Here is a 23,468-nt window from a genome sequence, read left to right on the forward strand (position 1 = left end):
TTTCAAATCTGAAAGCAGATATTTTCCACTCCTTGTGAGAGCCAGAAGTTTAATAAAAGTTCATGAATTTATTTTTCATTACAACATATGGGTTAGTTGGCTGAAATATTTCTAAAATACCACTGAATTTCTTAATTTGATAAAAGTGCCTTGTTAGTTATAAATTGATAAATGGTTGAAAGCAGTGATTTAAAGTATTAATAAAAATGTTACTGCATTAGTGCTTGCAAACATTTCTACAAAATTTTAATCAGTTTCAGTTCACACACATTCACCCATGATTTTGTTTCTAAAGCACTGACTACTATAAATAAGGTGTAAACAAAATATTTCCTCAGAGATCAGTTTAAATTAAAGATAAATTAAATTAAAGATAAACAAGGGTGAACTCAGAGAACCTCAGTGAGGCAAATTTTAAATACCACTCAACTCCACAATAATGTGTAGCTTTGCTAGCTGGCAGTCATTAATATACCATCTGTCTACTCCTCTTTTAATCCAAGATGCACAGGTAAAACAGTATGAGTTAACTTTACGAAAGCTAAGACAACTTCTTTTTCCCATTACTTGTCTTTTTAACTGAAAAAAATAAATTTTACAGATTTCAAGCCAAGATTATTGATGTCTGAATCTTCATTATTTTGTTTGGTGTAGGTGTTCAAATGCTGAAAGTTAAGAAACAAAGATTTCTTTAGAGAACTTGGTGGTCGCCAGCTACCAAATAGCATTGTGTATATTCATCATTAGTTTCTGGCATTTTGCAAACAAATTCTAAAAAATAAAATGAAAATGAAAGTAGAAAGTTACAAATAAATTAAACTCATCAAGCACCATATAATCTTTCAATTTAAGGAAAGATCCGTTAATGTGAACATCATCCTTGCTCACTCTCTGCTCTTTGCATCAGGAAAAATCCCAGCCAGCATTGGGCTAAATATTATCCATCTACTTTTGCAGCCTTCCTTCCATTCCCTTACAACCAGGTGTGTTGTGCAGTGTTGTAGCTGAAGATAATCAGGTTAGTACATGAATAAGATTTGATTATTTTTGTTTTACATAGGCTATAAAACTGTCCAATCTGTTTTAAAAATCCTTTCAGTTTTCTATTCACTTAGCTTTCACCAAATTGAATTCCCCACCTGAAATATATAAAGCAACAGGGATTAGAACAAGGGAGTTATTCTTTGACTTTTAAATGCAAAACTCTACTATTTTCTTGGAGTAATTCTTCATTAGAACTATGTGGATTTAGCACACAGTGTATCATTTCTCCTCATTGTTGTCCCTGAGATTTTAAATTACCCATCAACCTAGCATTGCTTCAGTGGACTGGATGTGACATTATCCTTTGCAGCTCAGCTGTGGTATCTTCCTGACTGATACTGGTGAATGGGTTTACAAGTATCAGCTGCTAGTTTGGCAGTTAGCTTGCTTCAAAGCGATGTTAACTGTAGGGTGATGAATACCTGATAAAATGAGCTAAAAGCACTGGGGAGTCCCTGAGCAGGAGCCTGCTATATTGAAAAAGAGGCAGTATCTAAATAAACTCTAAAAGGTTTCTAGCAGCCAGAATGTGAAATGGAAGTCGTCTTCCTTTGGAAGTTTACATAATCATTTAATTTAATCCTTCCTGCAGTGTTTCCCAGTGACTGCTTTAGTTCTTTGATCATAATATGCTAGGACAAATGTCAGGAAATATGAGTCTACAAAGTGATGTAAATCTTGTTCCCTATCGGAGATGTGACTATTAGCATTATCTTCATGATATTTTCTTTCCCATGTATTTATTTCTGCAATGTTTTTTCCAGCTCTAAGATGACAGAGGAAAGCAACAACTTTCAAGCTGAAAAATGAAGTTATCTCCTGTAATGACTTGGGTTCAGGGAGTACTGAGCTTCCACTTCAAGGTGAGGAAAAGCTGTATTAACCTGAATATTACCTGTAAGATATGTAATAGCATAGTGTTTGTAATGAGACATGTCTTTTGGCTTTTCTATTGTTTTTCACTTCAGCTTCTTCATCAGTATATGTGATGAGATCTACAATATGTTTCTGTCTCATAGCTGTGAAATATCATGATACAAATATTGCCATTTCTTTTCTTGCTATTCAGTAGCTTTTTGTATTTAAAAACAATTATTCATTAAAATGAATGAAAAAATAAATGAAAATCATATATATGTCAACAAGTGCACAGAAATTAGCATCAAATAAAACTAGGACATAAAGGACATTTTAATGGTTCTCTTGAACTTTGTATTAAAAATTATGTATGAGAAAGAAATATAGAATACATCTATCCTTGTAGCATGTATTTTATATCCACTTGACATTTTATGTGATTACATTGTGCAGTTAAAATCTTAATATTAAAGAGGAAAATATTGGTGGAACATAAAAGTCGGAGGACCAAAGAAGAAAATATTTTATTACTGCTAATATTTTGATGTCTGTTATGTATGAAATTCTTTTTACCCATGAAGTCTTCACTTGCTTTTAATTAATACTTGCTTAATTAATATTAATAGTTTTAATTAATGTATTAATTAAAATAATATTGTTATTGTTATTAACAATATCTAAAACAGACACTTTCATGAAAAAGAAAGTGTCTGTTTAAGATATTGTTAATAACAACATCTATTTAAGACATTAAGTTTCAAACATTAATTTAATGGAAGATTTCCAGTGGCATCTATTATATGTTCCAGTTAGATTAGTGTGATGGCCTTTTAATGGATATTTTAATGGACATTATTAACCAGAATATTATAAAATTAAAGCTGCACTCAGTGGGTACTTGAGTTCCCACTGTAATGTTATGCAAAGTCTTTGATTCTGAAAAATAACAGCCTATATATTTTTAATTTAATTCAGTGGCATTTAGCAAGAGCAAAAACATGCATCTATATGACAGTACTAAAGGTAAACAGTTACAAAACTGGAATGTGCTCTAAAAACTGTCTTACAATTTTGATTCTGAGGGTGAAACTTCCAGAAGGGGCTCGTAAACTTTTTTTGTAACAACAGCCATGGTCATGCTTTTTCTTCCCTGCTGATGTGTGTGATGTGTTGAATTTCTTGTAGCAGCCAGCTCTGGAAACAACTGGGAGACCATTTCTTCAGAGAAAGAAGCACTCTTTTTATAAACTATTTCCCATATTTTTCAAAAACTCATTTTCTCTTGTTAGTTTGCATGTGGGAGGACATCGCAAATATTGATTCCAGCTGGGCTACTTCTACACCAGATTCTGAGATGCATTGCAAAACTCAGTAGATTGCAGATCTGCCTAGTAAGTTCTTATTTCAGTCAGCAAACATTTAGTACACAGGCAGCAGAATTTGAACTTCTCTATATTGATTTTCTGTTTGTGAGCCACATTCCTGAAAGTACATATTTTACCCATGGAAAATGTTAATGTTCTTATCAATAAAGAGGGCTGTTGGTCATTATCTTCTTATTTCAGCAGCAGTTATGATTAATTCCCATTTTCTCTTCTGAACTTCCTCATTCTGTTGTGGAAATGCAAGAGAGAAGACACCTGTCATGCACTTTAAAAACTCAGATAAAAGCGTCTTGTATAACCAGTTAGTTGACATTTTGAATATGTCATTATCGTTTACATTTGGGTGAACTTCTTCCGGGAATTCTCTGTGTTTCTGAGTGCTACATAACCAGCTCTCCCCAAAGCATTGCATAACACTGCATGGATAGCAGAATTTTTTCTTTTAATTAAATGATTTTACTCACCACCATTTTATTTTATTTCTGAAATCCTAATGATGTTATTTGAACTGAAAATTGCCGTTTTATAGAACAGACAAAGCTGGAAGACCTAATGGGATTTCCCATTGGCTTGCTTGTATGCGTGAGTCTAGCCTTCACTATTTCCTATCTCTCAGAATGCTTTGTCAAGACATTCAAATAAAAATCTTTACTTTTCACATAGCTCTTCTGCCTGCCCATATCCATCTGGCACTTTGTGATAAGGTCATGCCCATATGACACTATCAGGTGAACAAATTATGTCTGGATGTGGATCTGTGCGCTTTAGAAAATATGTGTATAGAAAATAGCTAAGCAAGTAACAAACTAATGAAGTTATAGCATAGAAATTACAAAGCAAATATATACATCAAGAAGATAAAGGGTTTTGTTGTGCTTTACAAACATCAGCCTTTGAAAGGTATGTCTTAAACTAACGTGCCTAAAATGATTCTTTGATAAGTGGGAGGATCATTTTTCCCATAACAGTGAACTTTATACTGCTTTCTCTAATGTTGTGCAGAGAAGCATTTGTTAGAAGAGCCTGCCAGGAGGTTCTTTTGAGAAGAGAAGATGCTTTTATTTATAATCTCTAGAATTCCCAAAATGCAATGGGCTACAAACATACTTGAAAGCAAACTTTATAATAATATGGGAAAAAGATGTGAATGTCTGCTGTGCTGAGCTGGTTTGATTATGTGGTAAAACTCTTTAAAAACTGAGTTTAACGTCTCTTTGGGGAAAAGAAGACAAGTGAAATTGGGCCTTTATAATAGGCCTATGTGAGATAGGGAGAAGCTGGCTGCCACACATGCCAGTTTGCCTGTGCTTTTCATTCTAGTTTGGATGAAAATAGCTCAGACTTGTAAACCCAGGGAGAGAATGAAAAAAAAACACAGAGTTCAGCCTTTCAAACACATAACGAACTTTTAAATTTCCATTTACCAGCCTTTTCCCTTAAGAAAAGAAAAACTGCTTCAGGTAAGTTCTGTTTCCTATCTTATCTGGAGGCAAGTCCTCCATTTTCATTCTCTTCACTACTTTCCAGCCTTGGACCTGAGGATAGGGCTGGGACAAGGGAATTGGAGACCTTACATCTCCCCGGGTACCTCTCCAAGTTCCTTGTCTCCAGACTAATATCTCTGCAGTGCTACAGTCAGTGGTGAGGCAGAGCTTCACAGAAGTGCCAGCTGTTTAAAAAAGCTCTTGATGTTATTTGCTTACTAGAATAGAGTGTGTCTATTGAAAGTGAGAGATGGTTCATGTGTTCTGGTTTCAACTGGAATTGAGTTGACTTTCTTCATAGCATCTGATAAGATCCTATGTTTTGGCTTTAGGAGGAAAACAATGTTGATAACATACCAGTGTTCTAGTTTATGCTGAGCAGTGCTGCCCAGAGCCAAGGATATTTCAGCTTCTCGTACTGTCCTGCCAGCAAAGGGACTGGAAGCTATACGAGTAGCTGAGAGGAGACCAAAACAGGACAGTTGACCTAAACTGGCCAAAGGAACATTCAATTACCATATGGTGTCATGCTGAACAACAATACTGGAGGAGTTGGCCAGGGTGTGGGGGCACTACTGCTCAGGAAGTGTCTAGGCATTGGTCAGCGGGTGGTGAGCAGTTGTGTTGTGCATCATTTCTTTGGTAAATGCATGCTATCATTACTATTACTTCTTTTCTGAGTAAATAGTCTTTAACTTTACCTACAAGTTCTACATTTTTTTTTTCCCAGTCCACTCCCCTATCCAACAGTAGCAGTGGAGCAGAGGGTGAGCAGGTGTAAGGTGCTGAGCTGCTGCTGGATTAAACAACAGCATCATTGAACTGCCATATAATTTAAGACAGTCGGCAGAACGTGGGGGCCAGGTACAAGTGCCCCCTGTGTTGCATGGATGAAGCTGAACCCCTCATATTCAGGACTTGTTTAAATGAAAAATGTTAGTTGAGTATAGGATGCTGACTTCTTGGCTTGCTGAGCAGGGCATTCTCCTGAAATGCAGATAACCCAGATCCAATGTTCATTTCCAATTCCAGTTCCAATTTGGACAGAAGTAGGACTTGAACTCACAGCCTCAGTTCCCAAGTGAACACCAGTGACTTAAAACCTAGAAGCTAGAGGAGCTCCCAGGATTTTTTAAATTTTGTTACAGGGATTCCAAATTGGAGTCCATAATTGCTTTCAGCTGTAGTTTCATTGAAATAAATATATTTCTATAGAATGTGGTTTAAAACAGATTGACATTTTCTGCCAACAGCACTGAATCAAAAATATTTTGGGGAGCTGTACTAGAAAAAAACTATTTAAAAGAAGACAAATAGCGAGGGTAAAAGAAGAAAATGGCAGGCAATCAGAGAAAAAGGTAGATAAGCCAAAATTAAGCCCTGTTTGAAAGGCAAATAAAAACTTGTTTTCTATTTTAAAAATATCTCAAAAACAGTCCTGGTTTGATGTCTGTCCTACTTACAACCAACAGGCCAAAAGACTTCCTGCTAACCCGTGAGAATCAGTTCAGTGATGGATCCTTTTATTAATTCACCAAGTTATCAAAGTTGATTTTGAATCTAGAAAGCTCGGCTTATAGCCAAACAAACACCCCTAGAGCCCACTTTAGAATCAAGACCCTTGACACCTATTGTAGCCAGTAAGGCTTTCTTTTCTGGCTTTTTCCTTACCATTTTTCTCTAATAGTTTATAAAGTAAAGTTTCCTTATACAAGTGCCCTTTAGTTTTATATACTGCCCTCAGGCAGGACAGGATTCTTCTTTATTGCACTAGCATTGTTTTGTCTGGAAGACTCAAAATCATTCATCAAGGAGACAAACCTCTTGCTTTGAGCTGGTGTATTAATGCGTTTATTTCCTCAGAATAACTGATGTACTTTCCTGAGAAAATCACCTTATTTGAGAGAAGACTACTACATTCAAGTAGTCTTAGAGATAAAGAGGTTAAATTTGTTAACCATGAGGTTAACACCTGATCTTTCTTGACTTCGAGCTCTAGAATCTCATGGGCTGAATGCCGAACTGGCTTCCTGTGAAATGTGTAGGACATTGTTCATGTCCTACTCCAACAGTAAAATGTGTCATTATGTTCTACCACTGTAGAAAAGAAATGTGAGAATTCTTATATTACTTGGTGATGGTCAGGGTCCAGTTTAAAACTTGTGGCAAAATGAAATGATTGCACAGATAGCACAAAAGCATAAAAACGAGCCTTCTGTTATGCAGTAGAGTTAATGACTTTACATTTTCACATAAAGTAAATCTATCAGTTCAACATATGCCAGAATGCATGGTACATTCATGACAAACTGCACAAAGCTGCCACACCTATACAAATTCAGGTTGATAGATGATGATGATGCTACAGTAGAGGAAAAGGCATCCCGTGAGAAAGCCAGCTGGGAAATTTCCAGAACATGCAGTCATCCTGATCATCAGATGAAATCCTCTTATTCAGTTTTTCCTGTAAAAACCGAGGTATCTCTTCAGTACTATTAGTTTTTACTTTTACAGGATGATATCTTGGAAAGAGAAAAATGTTTTTTTGACTGTTCGAGGCAGATTCTGCTACAGTACTTTCTGATAACACTCTGTTTTGTTTAGAAGCTGCTGTAGCTTCTGATAGAATATCAGAATACTGACTCATTGTTTACCTTAAGTAGATATTATATTTTGCTGGTGCAGACATATAAGGTCAAATGATTTTTTGCTTATCTTTCATTTCCTTTCCAGTGAAGAATTATTAATAGTTCAGTACATGTAAACTTCTGTGTGTTGACACTGCAACTCATTTGCACAGGATTTGAGGATCCTTAGTATTGCCAATTGCAGCAATTCAAACATAAGATATCAACTCCTAAATTCCAAAGGACTTGCTTTAAAATGAAATATTAAAAAAATATGAAAATGTGTATCATATTTGTTACTGTACTTTTTGGTACTTCAGTGAGTCTGTGAGGGTTTTTTAGGCTTTACTGCGCAATGTTTTTAAGCAAGGCATAAATGTAAAACAAGTGAGAAGTAATTCTGTAAAGTTCCTGAAATCCTGAAGCTCAGAGTGGAGCTGTAGGAAGAGTGCTGAATGTCAAGATAAATTGAGTTGAGTGAAGTAAAATTCTGATTTTCAGTTGGTGTTTTTGCTACGCGTAAATTATAATATCAATGTGCACCATTTTTTAAGAACTGTGAAATTGAAATATAGCAAATAAATGAAATGTGGTACATTATTTTTAATTTGGAATGCAGTTTAAGCTGTGTGACTCATCTCTTATTGCTTCATTCCCCAAAACTTGTTTTCAATACAACTTACTTTCTCAAATGATAGTAAGTATGTTTTGGAGAACAGCCACTATTAAACTGGCTTGCAGATTTTTACCGGGGAAAAAGAGTGTCTGAATTTTGTAAACAAATATCCAGTTGCCTAACTGTCAGCTATATTACACTGATTCTGCCATTTCTTCTGATTTGAAAGCAGATCTGCTTTAAAATATAAGCAGACTGACTTTCAAACAAGTTATGAATTGTTTAAAAATAAAAATGGCAGAAGGCTGAAATCATGGTGAAATCAGGGAGAAGGAGGTCTGCAGAATAAGCATCAGAAATGCATGGATGTCAGTGCAAAACAGTTATGCTGAACGTGTTCTAGTGATATAATATGACTGGCAGTTTAATAACAGAAAACATCTGAGAGTTAGTATATGAGCTGGATTTTATATGGTTCTAGCCCAACCTAGATGCTCCTGACAGCTGCTGAGAGAGGCGTCATGCAAATCAGTTTTTAAAACTGAGTCTTTTCTGATTGGTATTCATGTTATACCGATTGCAACATACTGCTCGAGGCAGGCACAGCCCTGATGTGAATGAGATTTCTGAGCCACTCACCTAACACATGGAGTGCTGGAGTGGGGTCAGGCTTGCTCTTCCAAGTCCAGGAAGAGCAGGATGCTCTGTTACCTGGAGCCTTGCCTAAAGCGCACAATCCCAAACTCTGTACAACAGTTCCAATCAAGATGTCCTGGCACAGACAGCTGTAGCACAAAAACATGGATCCAGCGCCTTCAGTGCCATCCTTCACTTCTCTAACACCTCACTTTTCCAGCACAGTGACGCTGGCCATTAGCCATTTCCAGATATCTTTCTTAAATTATTCAGTCTCAGCATCAATAAGAACACTGTGGACCTCAATCCTATGTAAAAGCATAGCTCTGTGTCCCAGCACATGATAACTTTTCTCTAACCTCTGTGTTTGGAGCACAGGTCCCAGAGCTTCCTTCGTTTTAACAGAAAACTGGTTCAGACAAGGAAACAGCCAACCTGATTCTCTGAGATGTGAAAATGAGTGAAACTGTTTTTAGAAACTAAGAGCTTAGAAACTACAAGCAGAGTTTTTGTGCTTATCTACACTGGGGATAGTTTGGACTTTAAGAAAAAGTGGGAAATTCACTTTAAAGCAAACACTAATAACACAAAGATAACTTTAATATAAGCATTATTTTAAAACTGAATGTTACATCAACAGCAACATGTCAAGGGAATAATTTTTAAAAAATAAGAGTATTTCTAGAAAAAGATCTGAGATTCAGCAACTTATTAGTTGACATTTCATTGCGTTGCTAGAACAAGTAAAGGGCCAATATTCTTGAGGTCAATGCCATCAAGTGAATATGTAAAGAATCAGAAGCCAATTAATACATTTTAAAAAAGGGGTTGAATCTGACAATTTAGGGTAGTCAAAGATCAAAATAGTTTCACAGACCTAAATTAGTTCTAATTGGAGAAGTATAGATTCTATTAAGCCTGTCTAAAGACCATTAAAATGACAAAATGGGAAACAACAATTGTATGTTCCAAAATAGCCAATCATCTTGTAAGCAATAGGTTTTTTGAAGAGTTTAGTAAGTTAAAAATTTTGGCTAAATAATGCCATCTGAATAGAGTGAATCATATACAGGAAGTCTAGTTCAAATGCAATTTGTGGGGACTTCACCAAAAGTAATGCCTCATATTTTATTATGTTGGCCCATGACAGCAGAGGTGGATGTTGGTAGTATGGTAGTAGAGGTTGAACCTTCCCACTAATATTCCATTACCCTTTGTTTTAGTGCAAAAGCTGGCAGCAGAAGGGCAGTCTGATAAAATGATGTCTGACATGGAAGTACAGATAAAGAAAAGGTCTGCTACTGAATTCTGCATTTCTTGCTGAAAACAATTGGACCTACTGACATTCATTGCTGTTCTCTGTACATTTCTGGAGATTAAGCAGTTGATGTGAGCAAAATGAGGCAGTGTATGATGTGTTTCAGCAGTGGTGACAGTGGGTCACCTCTGCTGGTGCAGATTTTTACAAGTGCAGCATGCAGGCTCTTATTCATCACTGGTGAAAATGCATAGTTAACAGTGGTGACTGTGTTGATAAATAGTGTTTTGTAGCTGAGAATTTGCTCTGTCAAATAGTGTTATGCTACCTTTCCTAATTTATCCATGGAATTAAATGGTAGGCATTACCATTGGACTGACCTACATAGATACTACATGCAGTGTTAGGGAAAGAAAAAATTAACAAAATGATGTTAAATACAAACAAGACATGGAAACTAAAAGATAGTAATAAAAAGTACTCTCACAGCCAAACACATCTCTCAGACTATGATGAACAAAGGCCATAAAACTTGAAGTATAAAAATACCTTCATTTACATGACTCTATCCACAAATACATAACCAATAAAAACAGATATGGGATCAGTTAGTTATGAAGAATTGGAAAGAGTTTCAGATTATCTGGGTTTTCCCACCAAGAACTCCATTTTATAAATTCTAAGTCACAAATGTCCCACATTCCTGTCATATCTTTAGAGAGATCTTGGTTCTCTGTTATCAGCATAGTCACATGTCAGTGCAATAGATTACATGATTCAGATCAGAATATATCGCTGAAAATCTTCCCAGAAGTCTACAGTAGAGGATTCTTAGTCTCCTACTTTAAGACTCTAGCATTAACACATTAGAGGCTGAAGGCACAGTGCAAAGAAAGGGTTTAATTACAGTTCCTGTGTGGAACATTATAAATATTGTTAGGGATACAGAAATCAAGATAAGAAACCAAAACTGAAAAAATACTGATGAGAAAATCATTTTAGAAATGACATCCTGAGGCAGAGGATATCGACGAATAGTAATAATATTCAGTGTCAGATAGTGCTGATGGCTCCAGCAAGAGCTGCAGAGATTATGTTTATCGTGACAGTAGGCACTTCTCTGTGGTTTATTAGGTGAATCCTAATTCAGTCAGCCCTCCAATTATGTCTCAAATGGTATGATCCAAAGACAAAGATTACTCTGTTATACTTCCTCTCATGGAAGAATACATTTATTTTTATTTTTATATTTTTAACTTGAAGAATAAATATACACAAGATTCTGGGAGACAGAGGAACTATAGAAGGAACTGCTACTGAAATTGTATTAAAAATGTAGTTCCAGAAAGTGAGACTGTTGCATATTTTAAGGTTGCTTCAGGGTATTCCAGCAACCCCTTGAAGTTAAAAAGAATAATATCGGAAAGAGACCTTTTCATCTTTTTCCAGACAGCACTAAACTCCTTTCAACTCCGAAACAATCTTCTAACTCACAGAATGTTCTCAAGCTACTAGAAGAATCTCTTCATTGCTATACTAGCTTTACTACTGTTATACTAGCTTTACTACTTTATTTATTTTATTTTTGATATTTTATTTTATAGACTATTTTTACTAAACATACTACTTTTATTTTACTCTTATATTACACTGCTTTCACTTTTCTACCTCTGTACTAGCTTTACTGCTACAGTAGTAGCTTTACTACTTCTGTAGTACAAGTGAGCATATTAGAAAGCATAATACTTCATTGTAGAAAATTCAGGTACCGCTCTCTCACTTCAGCATGAATCTTTGCCTGGCAGCTTGGAAAGGAAGATTCCAGTGTACGATGATAAGGCAGACAGAGAAAGCAAGGAAGAGATGCAGTGATGTCTATTTCAAGGTTGGATTATTTGAATGAACATGCAAAGAATAAGTACAAATCTAGATCTGCAACAAGTTATCCATCTATATATATGTATTTGTAGAGGTGATACATGGACTAAATTTGTCCTGCTGCTGGAAGCAACACCTTGGTGCTTCCATACTGCTGCCATCTTCAGAATGTGTCAAGAAAGCATGCCATGACTCATATTAGTTTCACCTGACTATAAAATCTTATTACTTGCAAATCATTATAAACCATTATTTTGCATTCACTGTAACTCAGTAGCTGTTTCAGACATACTCTGTGATTATCCCAGGCAGTGGAGTACTTTATATCTCCCAAAATCCTCAGACACATATCGCCCCAGCCACTCTAAATTTCCAGTCAGTGGTCATTGATTTCCAAACCTCCACGAGGAGAACCTGGAGAAAATCTGTTAAGCAAGCCCAGAGGGTGGATTGGGTCATGGCAAGTTCTATTCGTTTCTGACTGGCAACTTCAAACAAATGATATTAATTGCAGCTAGTGGAACTACATCCCTTTCCAGGCTGGGAACAGTTGAAAGCAGGTTGTCAGGATGACACTGCATTTCAGGATGAGAATAATCACATATGCCCAGTGTATGGCATATTCCTCTGAAGATCCTGATTCTAGAAGCTATTTTGAGTCATCACTCCTTCAGGCTTAGTCATTTCTGGTCATTAGTTTGGACTGGGAAAATCTGCTGTCAGGATAACAGAGTAATTGACTTGAATGGTTTCAGAGGCTTCCAATCCCTATCTTCCTCACGTACAAGGTTTCTCAACTTTTTGGAGCTATAAAGGGTGCTCCTATCACCAGCTGATCACCACTCTAGGAGATACAACTTAGAAACAAGAGAAAAGGATATACCTTTCATCCTGTAGACCTTTTGTCACTTACAGAGACTGTACAACTAGCTACAAATGGCAGGATTTTATTACATACTTGCAATTTCTACTCACTGCGTGGGAGAAAAATAGAAACCCCAATTTACCATATGTCAGCAACACTGACTGTATTAGGTACCTGCTTTTTTGGCCTTCTACAGCTTTTTGAGGACTAAGGACTCCCACTGCTGCCCCACAGTACAGGACCCTCCATTTAACACTCCTGTCCAACATAGCAACAGGCCGTGGATATGGATCCCATTAATGAGCTGCTCAGATATCATCTGTATACGTGTAACAGAAATGGAGACTTCAGCAGGCCTAATACTAACTCCTCAGCTCCAGTAACAACAAATACTGTTCCCTTCTTAATATTCTGTCCAAGTGCCAGCTATTCTGTGCCCCTGACACTCTCATCTCAGAAAGGCAGAAAAACCCAAGTGTGGCTGGAGATATACTGACTCAGCCTTAGACATGTGAGTGTGAGGTCACAGGCTGAGGCAGAACTAGTGGCAGATGACCTGCATGGGAGCAACTGCTGAATGAAATGACTGCAAACATATCTTGGTCATACCAAAGAAGTAACTGTCAGGACAAAACAGCTTATTTGTGTTCTTCAGTGTACATCATGCAATTTCAAAACCAGCACATAGCTATATGGAGCTGAGCCTCTGGCAAGCTGGTTAGGAGCTGTTGTACTGAACAGGGATGGTTGCAGTCCCGCAAAGGTTGTCTCATAGCCACCCTGAAACCCATTTCAGGAAGCTACCCCAGTTTTGGCTGGTTCTGAATAAGGATGGGCAAGAATATATGCAGCCTTTTGGTTCTTCAATTTATAGCTGTAATTCACGCAAATGTTTTCAGCATGTCCTTGAAGCAAAGAAGTCTAACTGCATCTTTGGCTGTATCAGCTAAAGAAAAGCCATCAGGTCACAGGAAGAAGCCCTCCTTTTCTATTCAGTACTTGAATGACTACCTCAGGAGTGCTGCATCAGTTTTGAGTACTGCTGTACAAGAAAGACACTGACATGCCAGACTGAGGTTGTTGGAGGGCCACCTGTATGGTGGTGGAACTTTCTTTCTTCAAGACACTCAGAAACTGGTGGTACAAAGCCCTGAACAACCTGTTTAGGCCTGATTTGAGTATGTGGTTAGATCAGATTACTCCTAAAGGTCCCTCCCAGTCTAAGTTATTTTATAATTCTGAATACACTTTACTAGCAGTAAATTTTCATATCTGAAATTAACACATAAATATCTAAAATCATTGTTCTCATGTAGCTCTCTAACCAGAACCAGAAACAGGAACAGAACCCTAAATGGATGCTGTGCATAGGTAAGGCTTAGATGTCCTTGCACGGGGGTACATAGGTTGCTGGGATCCCTTTGGAGGACTATAAGCTGGACACACATGGAATGGTGCATCCACAGTGAAGCCAGCCAAAACACTTTGGAAGTACCAGCTAGTCTCTGTACTATGTTATAAGATGCCACTTGTGGGACAGCCTCCAAATGTGTTCCCCAACAGATGGGCAGTACTTAAAGTCAATGGCAAAACCTGGACATGAAACAGCATGACAATATTGAAGTACATGCAGTAAGTTTGACTGGAATGTTTCCAATGTTTGATCACCACTAGAGGGTCAGTGCTGTTTTTCAGGGCTGTTCTGCTGACAGTAGAACAAGAGTACCAATTGCAGACAGAGGTGAATCTATTGCCATTGTGACTTCTGTAATCTATTTCAGCTCAGCCTGCAGAGTAAAGTGTGTCACAGTAAATGAGACATTAGATTGTAATTAAACTGGCAATTAAACTGTAAATAACTTCAGCAAATAACCTTTTTTTTTTTTTTTTTTTTACTCAAAGAAAGCTGCCAAGCTTTTTTAGAAGTAACTGCAAGAAAAATCAAACAAGTTCTATTTAAATTCAAGTACAAGGGAATACAATAGAAATCTTTTTTGAAAAAGTCAAACATTTTTTATTAACCTGTGTAACAAAAAATGGCATGACAATTTTCCTTTAAAGAAACAGCTTGGCCAGGCATAAAGCTTATTAACTTTCAAGGGAATGATCAAAGTGAAGAATTAGTTAGAAAAGTTAGAAAAGGTCAGAAGACCTGAAAACACACACAGAAAAGACCCCCAAACCCACAAAAACAGCCACCCCTACAAGGAAGAAAGGAAGGAGGGAGAAGAAGGGAGGGAGGCAGGAAGGCAGGCAGGAAGGCAAGGAAGGAAGGAAGGAAGGAAGGAAAGAATGGAAGGAAGGGGGGGAAAAGGGAAAAAGTGGGGGGAATGGAAAAAGGAAGGGGGAAAAGGATAGGAAGGAAGGAGGGAATGAAGGGAAGGAAGGGAAGGGAAGGGAAGGAAGAAGAGAAGGAAGAAGGAAGGGAAGGATATGGAAGGAAGGGAAGAAGGAAGTATCGGGAAGAAGGGAAAGGAAGGGAGGAAAGGAAGAAGGGAAGGAAAGGGAAGGAAGGGAAGGAAAGGGAAGGAAGGAGAAGGCAAGGAAGGAAGGGACGGAAGAAGAAGGGTGAAGGAAGGAGAAGACAGGAAGGAAGCAGGGGTGAAGGATCAGGAGAGGAAGCAAGAAGGGTAAGGCAGCGAAGGAAGACAAGAAGGAAGGAAGGAAGGAAGGAAGGAAGGAAGAAGAAGGAAGGAAGGAAGGAGGAAGGAAGGAGGAAGGAAGAAGTGAAGAAGGAAGGAGGGAGGAAAGGGAGGAAGGGAGAAGGAGAGGGAGGGAAGGAAGGTGAAGGGAGGGGGGAGGAGAGGTGGAGGAGAAGGGGGAAGGAAGGAGGGAGGAGAGGGATGGGAAGAAGGGAAGGGAGGAGGAAGGAAGGAAGGAAAGGAAGGAAGGAAAGGAAGGAAGGAAGGAAGGAAGATGAAGGAAGGAAGGAAGGAAGGAAGGAAGATGGAAGGAAGAAGGAAAGGGAAGGAAGGAAGGTAAAGGAAGGTAAGCGAAGGAAGGAAGGGAAGGAAGGAAGAGTGGAGGAAGGAAGGGAAGGAAGGAAGGAGAAGGAGGAAGAAGTGAGGAAGAGGAAGGAAGGAAGGAAGGAAGGAAGGGAAGAAGGAAAGGCAGGAAGGAAGGAAGGAAGGAAGGAAGGAAGGAAAAAGAGTATGTTATAGGTTCCAGCAGAAGGAAAAAAAGTTAAGGCATGAAGGAGAGCACTGTGTGTCTCACAGTAAATGGGCTCTCATCTTCAGAAAGAACATTTTAATTGAGAATTCCAGCATCAAAAATCACTTCTTTGAAAATCTGCACTTAAGGACAAGAAGATATTGGTCAAAATCCTTAAACTAATTAATACCAAACATTCCTCCAGGCTGAACTTTTCCCTGATATCAAATTATAAAGCTTAAAGTAGCAGGCTCAGCCTGACCCCACTATGGGCTAGGATGAGCTCCTAGTGATGAGAAACTTTATATTTTATCATCTCTGTCTTACATTTCTTTGAGTCTTCAAAAATTCTTTTTATTTTTTTCTTCTCTCTGTTAAGTAACATACCTGATTAGGTACTTGTGTTCACATACAAACAAGAACTAAAAAAACCAATGGCTCAGTGAGTTTTCCATTACCCAGCTGGGAAGAATGTCCTGTCATACTTCGTCATCAGTCATAATTCTGCTTCACCTTCATCTTTAAGATAAAAGGACCAATCCCATTTTTTGTAGAAATAGGTTTATTGTCAAGGGTGAAGAGACTGATGGTGACTGTCCAGATCATTTCACACATTGGATTAGCAATGCTATCACAAAATATCTTCTTGGGTGAACAGGAAGGACAGAAAAGAAGGAAACTAAGAAGACTGGTAACTAAGAAGGTCAAAAGCAGAAAGGAAGGTGATAAGAGATTCTCTTTCATGAATTTATAGCCCCTGGAGAAGATGGTACTACCACAGACTAAGAACTACTCAGTAAGGATGAAACTATGTCCCCAGTGTGCTATTGGAGCCAGTTTCCTTAAAGCTTCATATTTAAACTCAGGACTTGAATTAAAATTATTCCATGCTACATTAACTTCTTCGGGTCCCTAAGATAGCTTGATTTATAGGAGACAGCAGTTATACTTTTAAGACAGAAGGTCTGCTACTGATTTATCTGTGTAACTGTGAGGAGAATTAAGTTCACTGGGTAGAATTTATTTTGATTTTGCCTAAGTTTCTTTTTTTTTTTTAAAAAAAAAACAAAACAAGGAAGTTCTAGGGAAAAAAAATCAACGTTTTATAATGATTAAAAATTCAGGTTTGACTTGGATAAATATCTATCAGGGTTTACAGAAGTGACATTCCCACTGACTTTATCTTAACAACACAATTACAGTCAGAGAGCTCTACTCCCTTCTGCTCTTGTGGTTTGAAGGCTATGGCAGATGCTATAGAAAAAGCAATGTGGGAAACAAAACAAGCATTTTAGCTTGCAAATAAAATGGCGCTGACAGACAGAATTGCCAGAGGTAACTAGTTTACTTCTTTGCTTTTAGGCTAAAACATAGCTATGAAGAAACTGAAATTAAAAACCCTTCTTTCCTAATTGTATTAATGAGACATAATTTCCAGTTCATTTATCCATGTGTTTTGCAAGCTTTTATGCTGAAGAGTAGTCTAAACATGAGAACTACGAAGAGACTGCATTTCTGTAAAGGAAATAAATACATTTTTTAAAAAGGACAGAAAATATTATGAAATGGTGACTGCTGTAAAAAACAAAAACAAAAACAAAAACAAAAAAAACCTGACATTTTTATAGTTTAAGATTTAAACTATAAATACTAGGATAATTTCACTGTGCTTTCAAATGAAATGACTGTGTGAACTAAATGCAAACAAACTCCTCTGAGATTTTACTTATCTGATAGCACTGATAGCACAATGTATTTTCTGAAATTTAAAATATGTTGACTAGCTTTGTACCCTAGTAGCTCTCCTATTTTTTTCATCATATTAATGTTCCTAGAAAATTCTGAACAGCTGAACAGTAACCCTTGTCATGCTTTGGAGCTGGGCTGGCCTTTTGGAATTCTTTTTCACGTGTCTTCTGCATGATACAGATCTTGTGGAGATCTCAAATTAGAGACATCAATTTCAGGAAGCCTGAATCCATAAGCTTTCATCTACATCTCAGTGCTATCTTCTAATATTCATTTTCACCCTTACTCTCATAATGGTGTTAAACATATTTTGCACAGGCAACTCATCTGAGACTTTCAAAACTGAATCAGAATCATTCTTATTTTGTAGTGGAGACTGTGGAATGACAGGGATGTGTATTACAACAACTGGAAAAGACCTTTCTTGATGTGGATATCTATCACAAAGAATGCCAGAATGGCTGAGGTTGGCAGGGCCCTCTGGGTCCCTCTGGTACAACTCCTGCTCAGACAGGGAAACCCAGAGCAGGGTCCCCAGGACCATGGCAGCTTTTGAAGCTCTCTAAGATCTCCAAGATTCCTCTATGCCTCTGGGTAACATATTTCACTGCTCTGTTATATATGAAGTGTTTCCTGATGTTTAGGGGGAACCTCCTGTGTTCCAGTGTGCCCACTGCCTCTTGTCCTGGCACCAGGTTCCACTGAAGATAGCCTGGCTTCATCCTCTTTTCAGCCTATATTCAGGTGTTTATAGACATCAGTAAGTTCCCCCCTGAGCCTCCACATATTTGGGCTGAAAACACAGCCCTTTTTTTGTGTGTGTGTGTGATTTTTGAAGGCTAAATCCTCAAAATTAAATTAGAAATCCCACTTTTTTTTTTTTTTTTTTTTTAAACTTTATTACACAGTCACCTGTATGATGCATATGGTCATGAGTGACAAAAAAGTTTTACACTGGGGATGCCATAATACTCACCACCATAGAGTAAGATTGGAGATTAATAATGCCCCGGTGCTCTGGAAGTCATGGTTCAGTTGTTCTTCATTTGATGGAGTAGATTGTGCCTGAAGATGAAACCAGGACTCCAGTCCCCTTCATCCTACCTGCACTGAAAATACTGTTTGTCTGGAGTACCCCTCTGAGCACCACTTGGGAGAAAACTGATTTTCAAAATGAGGAGGAAGATTAGGGAAGTATAGTTGACAACCCAAAACAGAATCCTTGAACTAGGGGCACCATCTACAGGGGAACATACTGACACTGACTCAGATATGTCCTTGCATTCACAGCTGACATCTCTGCAAAACGTGCAGGTTGATTTGACTGCCCTTGAACTCTCTTGTAAGAGAATATTTCCATTTCTGTTTGAACCACTGCAGTGTCCAGGAGCCCTGGGCAGAAACCAGGAGCCTTCAGTGATAGCTGCTATAGAAATGCAGATTAAAAGAGAACATCTCTGGCTAAAACAACTCAGAGGAAGCAGCAGCAGATGTGTACAGATCAAACACAGGGAAACAATACAATCAAAATGACACACTGAAACAAATATCTGTCAATGGACTAACAAGTGATTTAATTTTGTCCTTTGAATTTCAGCTGGGATTAAAAAACAAAGCAAAAAAACCCAACACTTTTCTCTGCATATATCCAACTCACAATATCACACATTGCTCCAGAAAGCATCTTCAAAATACGCTTCATATGACATATGCTTTTATTACTCCAGTATTTATTTGTTGTATTGAAGGTTAATTCTCACCTTTGGGACTTGGATATCCTTCTCACTTTGCTTTCATGTTTCGTGTTCTCCTAATGCAGACTTGGCTTCCTGATTAAGAATGTACCTCCTAAATACATTAGCATCACCTAGTATACATTGTGGAAATATCACTGAACTCTGTTGGATGACTGCATCCTAAAGTCGGATTCCAAGCTTTTAATTTTCAGCTGTACATGCTAGCACTTGGATGTGCATCAACTTGGAATACAAACAATAAAGAGTGGGTGTTTCATCTGCTAAGATGAGAAGTTTCAGACATCTGTGCAACCAACTACTGTCCCATTCCCCCAAGCAAAAAGTAATTCCTTTGTCTTTAGACTTATGATGAAAAACTTTAGAAAAGGCCAAAACAAAGTAAAAGTAAGAAGAAAATAATGTCACAGTGATGTAGAAAGTAAAAATGTCTGTCAGTTAGAAATAGGTAGCTGTGATTTTGGACAACACAAGTTTGGTGAATAATTTCCTCACGATGACACAATTCAATTCCTGTTAGTTTATGATTCTAAATTCTGACTGATAAGTACACTAACAGCCATTGATATCATTGACTCATTCACCTCCTGCTGATTTGCCCTCCTGATTTGCCTGGCTTCCCAGCTTGTACATCTGATTGTGGTAGTGGTGATACTTGGTCACACGCAGCTGATGTGCAGAAGGAAACTGATGGCAGCTTGACCCCAAAGCCAGAGCCCTGATTGCTGCTTTGATATGCTACTAGTGCTGTCCTTCCTGAATTTGCCTCCGTTCAGTAACTGCCATTGTAGTACCTGCTCTTTATGTGCCATAAAACTTGCCAGGACAGGCCTGAGATTACTTCAGTTTCATTGACTTTGGCCCAGGCTTCTTTCTTGTTTATAGAGCAAATGGGAGTCTTTTACTTTCAAAACCTAGCTTTTACAGCTCATATTGCTTTCTAATCTTGAGCTTTTATCTTGAAGCCATAGTATACAGAGAATGGAAAATAGAAATTGCAAAGTCAAACACTGTACCCTTTCTGCTCTTGCTTTTTTTATTCAAATTCTTCCCAGATGCTCCCATACCTCTGGCTCAGTCAAAGTCTAAATTAAAAACAAGGAATATGAAGGATGATTCAGAGTCAGTTTCTTTGTTTGACTTATCAGGATTCCTGATAGAATTTCTAAATGGTAGATACTATTTAAGATTCTGTTTTGATGCACATTAAAAAATGGACTATATCTTTGTTTTGGAACGTAATTTTGCCTGGTTTTGCATATTTCTTATTTTTTTCTCATGACAGAACACAACTGTGCAAGAGACAACAATAAGAACAATACATACACAAAGGTTGCTCGGAAAGCAATACCTCCTATTTTATTATGTTGGTAGATGCTGATGCTATGGTAGTAGACCTTCCCACCAACATTCCAATGCATTTTGTTGCTGTGTGACAGATGGCAGCAGAGGAGCAGTCTGACAAAATGCCATCTGACATGGAAGTGCAGATGAATTCCTCCATGTGGGAAAACTGATGCCCATTTACCTTCATAGACAATTGCTGAATGTTTCTGGATACCCAACAGTGGACGCGAGCACAGTGAGGTGGTGGATGGTGAGTTTCAGCAGTGGACAGCAACATGAAATATAAGCCATGTTCTGGGCAGCTATGCAAAGCATCTCAATCAGCTCATCTGTGTGAATCAGCAGATTACAACCAGGGAACTGTGTATGGAGCTTCATTGCACTGGAAATGATGGCGGTAACACTGAAATATTGCTAAGCTTGTGCCACTTGGGTCCCACAAATGCTCAAAAAGGAACAAAAAGAACACCATATGTACCTAATGAAGAAACACAAGGCTGAAGCAGTTTCCTGGATTACATCATTACTTGTGAGGAAAAGAAGCATCACCACTACAGAGTGGAGTCAAAACAGCAGTCCACGGGGTGGTGATGTAAATTCCTCATCAAAAGAAGTTCAATATGCAGCTCTCAGCACATAAAGTGATGTTCACTGTCTTTTGGGGTAGGAAAGGAGTGATCTTTCTGACTTCCCTGGGACCTGGACAAGCCATCAACTACATCACTGCACTGTCTCAGTTGAAGGCTTGAATTTCTAGAGTTGGGAAAGAGAGAAACACAACCTTTCTCTTGCAACATGGTAACACCAGGCCTCATACCAGTTGGAAGACTGTGGAGCACATTGCCAATTTTGGTTGGACCGTCCCACCACAAGTACCATAGAGTCTGGATTTATTGCCTTTTGACTTCCATCTATTCAAGCTGAAGAAAGCTGGACTGTGTGGGCAGCATTTTCCTAGCAATGGCACCATCATAGCCACTGTAAAACAATGGGTCACCTCCTCTGGTGCAGATTTTTATGAGCATAGCATGCAGGCTCCTGTTCATGCTGATGAAAATGCATAGCTAATAGCAGTGACTATGTTGAAAAATAGCATAGGTGTGTAGGTGAGAATTTGCTCTATCAAATAGTATTATTGTGCTCTCTGTGTCTGTTGTAGTTTGAAAGATAAATAGGAGAAATTACTTCCAGAGTGACCTACACACAATGATCTGCACTTTGTGAATGGTGGTGTTTGACCAGCACTCCAATCACTCATCAAATGCCTCCTAGATTTTCCAAAATTTCCTCACCCATTTTGTATGTGCTCATTGTCCCTCAAGGGCCACAGCCTCACAAGCTTTCTTTAACAACATGACTTGATGGTGACTGCCCATTTTGTCGAGGATGCAGTGGTTAAACAGAACTTGCTCACAGGACTGGAGACCTCTCTTTGCATGAAGAAGCTACTGGGCCTAAGAGGAAATGAAGCAAGTGGGTGTGTGAAGAAGGAAACTTTGGCACTGATTTTTCAGTGCAAATTACCAAGCTCAGAAGTGGAGATGAGGTGCATTATTCCCCTTGACCCACCAGACCCTACCAAACCCATCCTTTTATCTCTCTCTCCATATATCTGTCTGTATGTAGCAGTCTGTGTACGGTCTGGCAAAAGCAGAGAGCAAGAAAGCAATGGTAAACACTCTTTAGGGCTACTTTTATACTTCATTCTTATTCTCTTATCTACACTGCGACGACTCCTCTATACAGCCCAGCAGATATGACACTCACTTTCCTTTTCCCTCTCTTTCCCTTTTCTCTCTCCCAACAAAACTCCCTCACGATTAATAACATGACTAACAGACCTCAGGGCAATGAGGGGATCAGAAAATGTTTATTATTTGAGCTGAGCTGAAGGCAAATACCACCACCACGGTAGGGCTGGGGACTTGCAGGGTGATGTTCTGCTGACAGCACAGGTAAATGCCCATTTCTGAGATGTGCCTGGGACCTCCTTGACACTCTGCGACCTGTGAACAGCAGCACGCAGAAGGGGCTCTTTGCCAAGATTTGCTATTTATCATATTAAAGAATAATTTGGATAACTGTCACTGTGGTGCATATTAAGTGAAGCCAACTCCATGGTTATGAATATATTACCATGTACTCAAGTTTTCTTATAACAGCTGTAACTCAGCAGCCTGCTGTGCATCGAGGCTGTGCTGGAACCGCGTGCTTATTTGGTATCATGAAACTAGCTCAAGGTTATGGGAAAGCCTCCCATAAACATCACCCTATTATTTTTACAGTTTTGCCAATGAATTTACCCTTCTTTCCCATTACTTTGAGGTACGGATGCAGCACTGAAACAAGCTGAAGAACAAAGAACTTTATCCTGTCGTGTTTTTGAAAGCTGAACTTGCATCCACATCTCTTTCCATTCCCTCCGGAGCCCAGGCAGCTCTTTGTGTTATATTAAACATTAGATAAATAGCACAGATCTAATTAAAAGTTGAAGAAATGTGCTTCCGTTAATTGAATTCGTCCCAGTTACATTTCGCAGAGCGGCGTTAATCAAAGCTCCGGGTCACAGCGGCCGCATCGCGGCGGGGAAGTTAACCGCTCCGTGCCCTTACCTGCGCACACGCACGGTCCGCTCCCCGCCGGCCACGGTCGCGGCTCAGCGGAGCGGGCGCGCCGCAGCGGGAGGGCTGCGCACCGCCTGGCTCGACAACGGCACCGGGCACCGAGCTCCCCGCCGCCCTAACAGCCGTGAGCCGGCTCCGCGCCCCTCCGAGGAGCTCCCCGCTCTCCGTACCCGCGGCGAAGGCGGTCGCC

The 23,468-nt window shown here is 38.7% G+C and overlaps 1 long non-coding RNA gene across 1 annotated transcript; it reads left to right on the top strand.

Annotated features, from left to right (window-relative positions):
• The first annotated feature begins 1,281 nt into the window (after window positions 1-1,281).
• Window positions 1,282-23,165, top strand: LOC116653187. Its single transcript, XR_004306652.1, has 2 exons — window positions 1,282-1,907; window positions 20,593-23,165. It is a non-coding gene; the product is annotated as an uncharacterized LOC116653187 (long non-coding RNA).
• The last annotated feature ends 303 nt before the right edge of the window (window positions 23,166-23,468 follow it).

This window comes from Coturnix japonica, chromosome 1 (genome assembly GCF_001577835.2).
Source record: "Coturnix japonica isolate 7356 chromosome 1, Coturnix japonica 2.1, whole genome shotgun sequence".
NCBI lineage: Eukaryota > Metazoa > Chordata > Aves > Galliformes > Phasianidae > Coturnix > Coturnix japonica.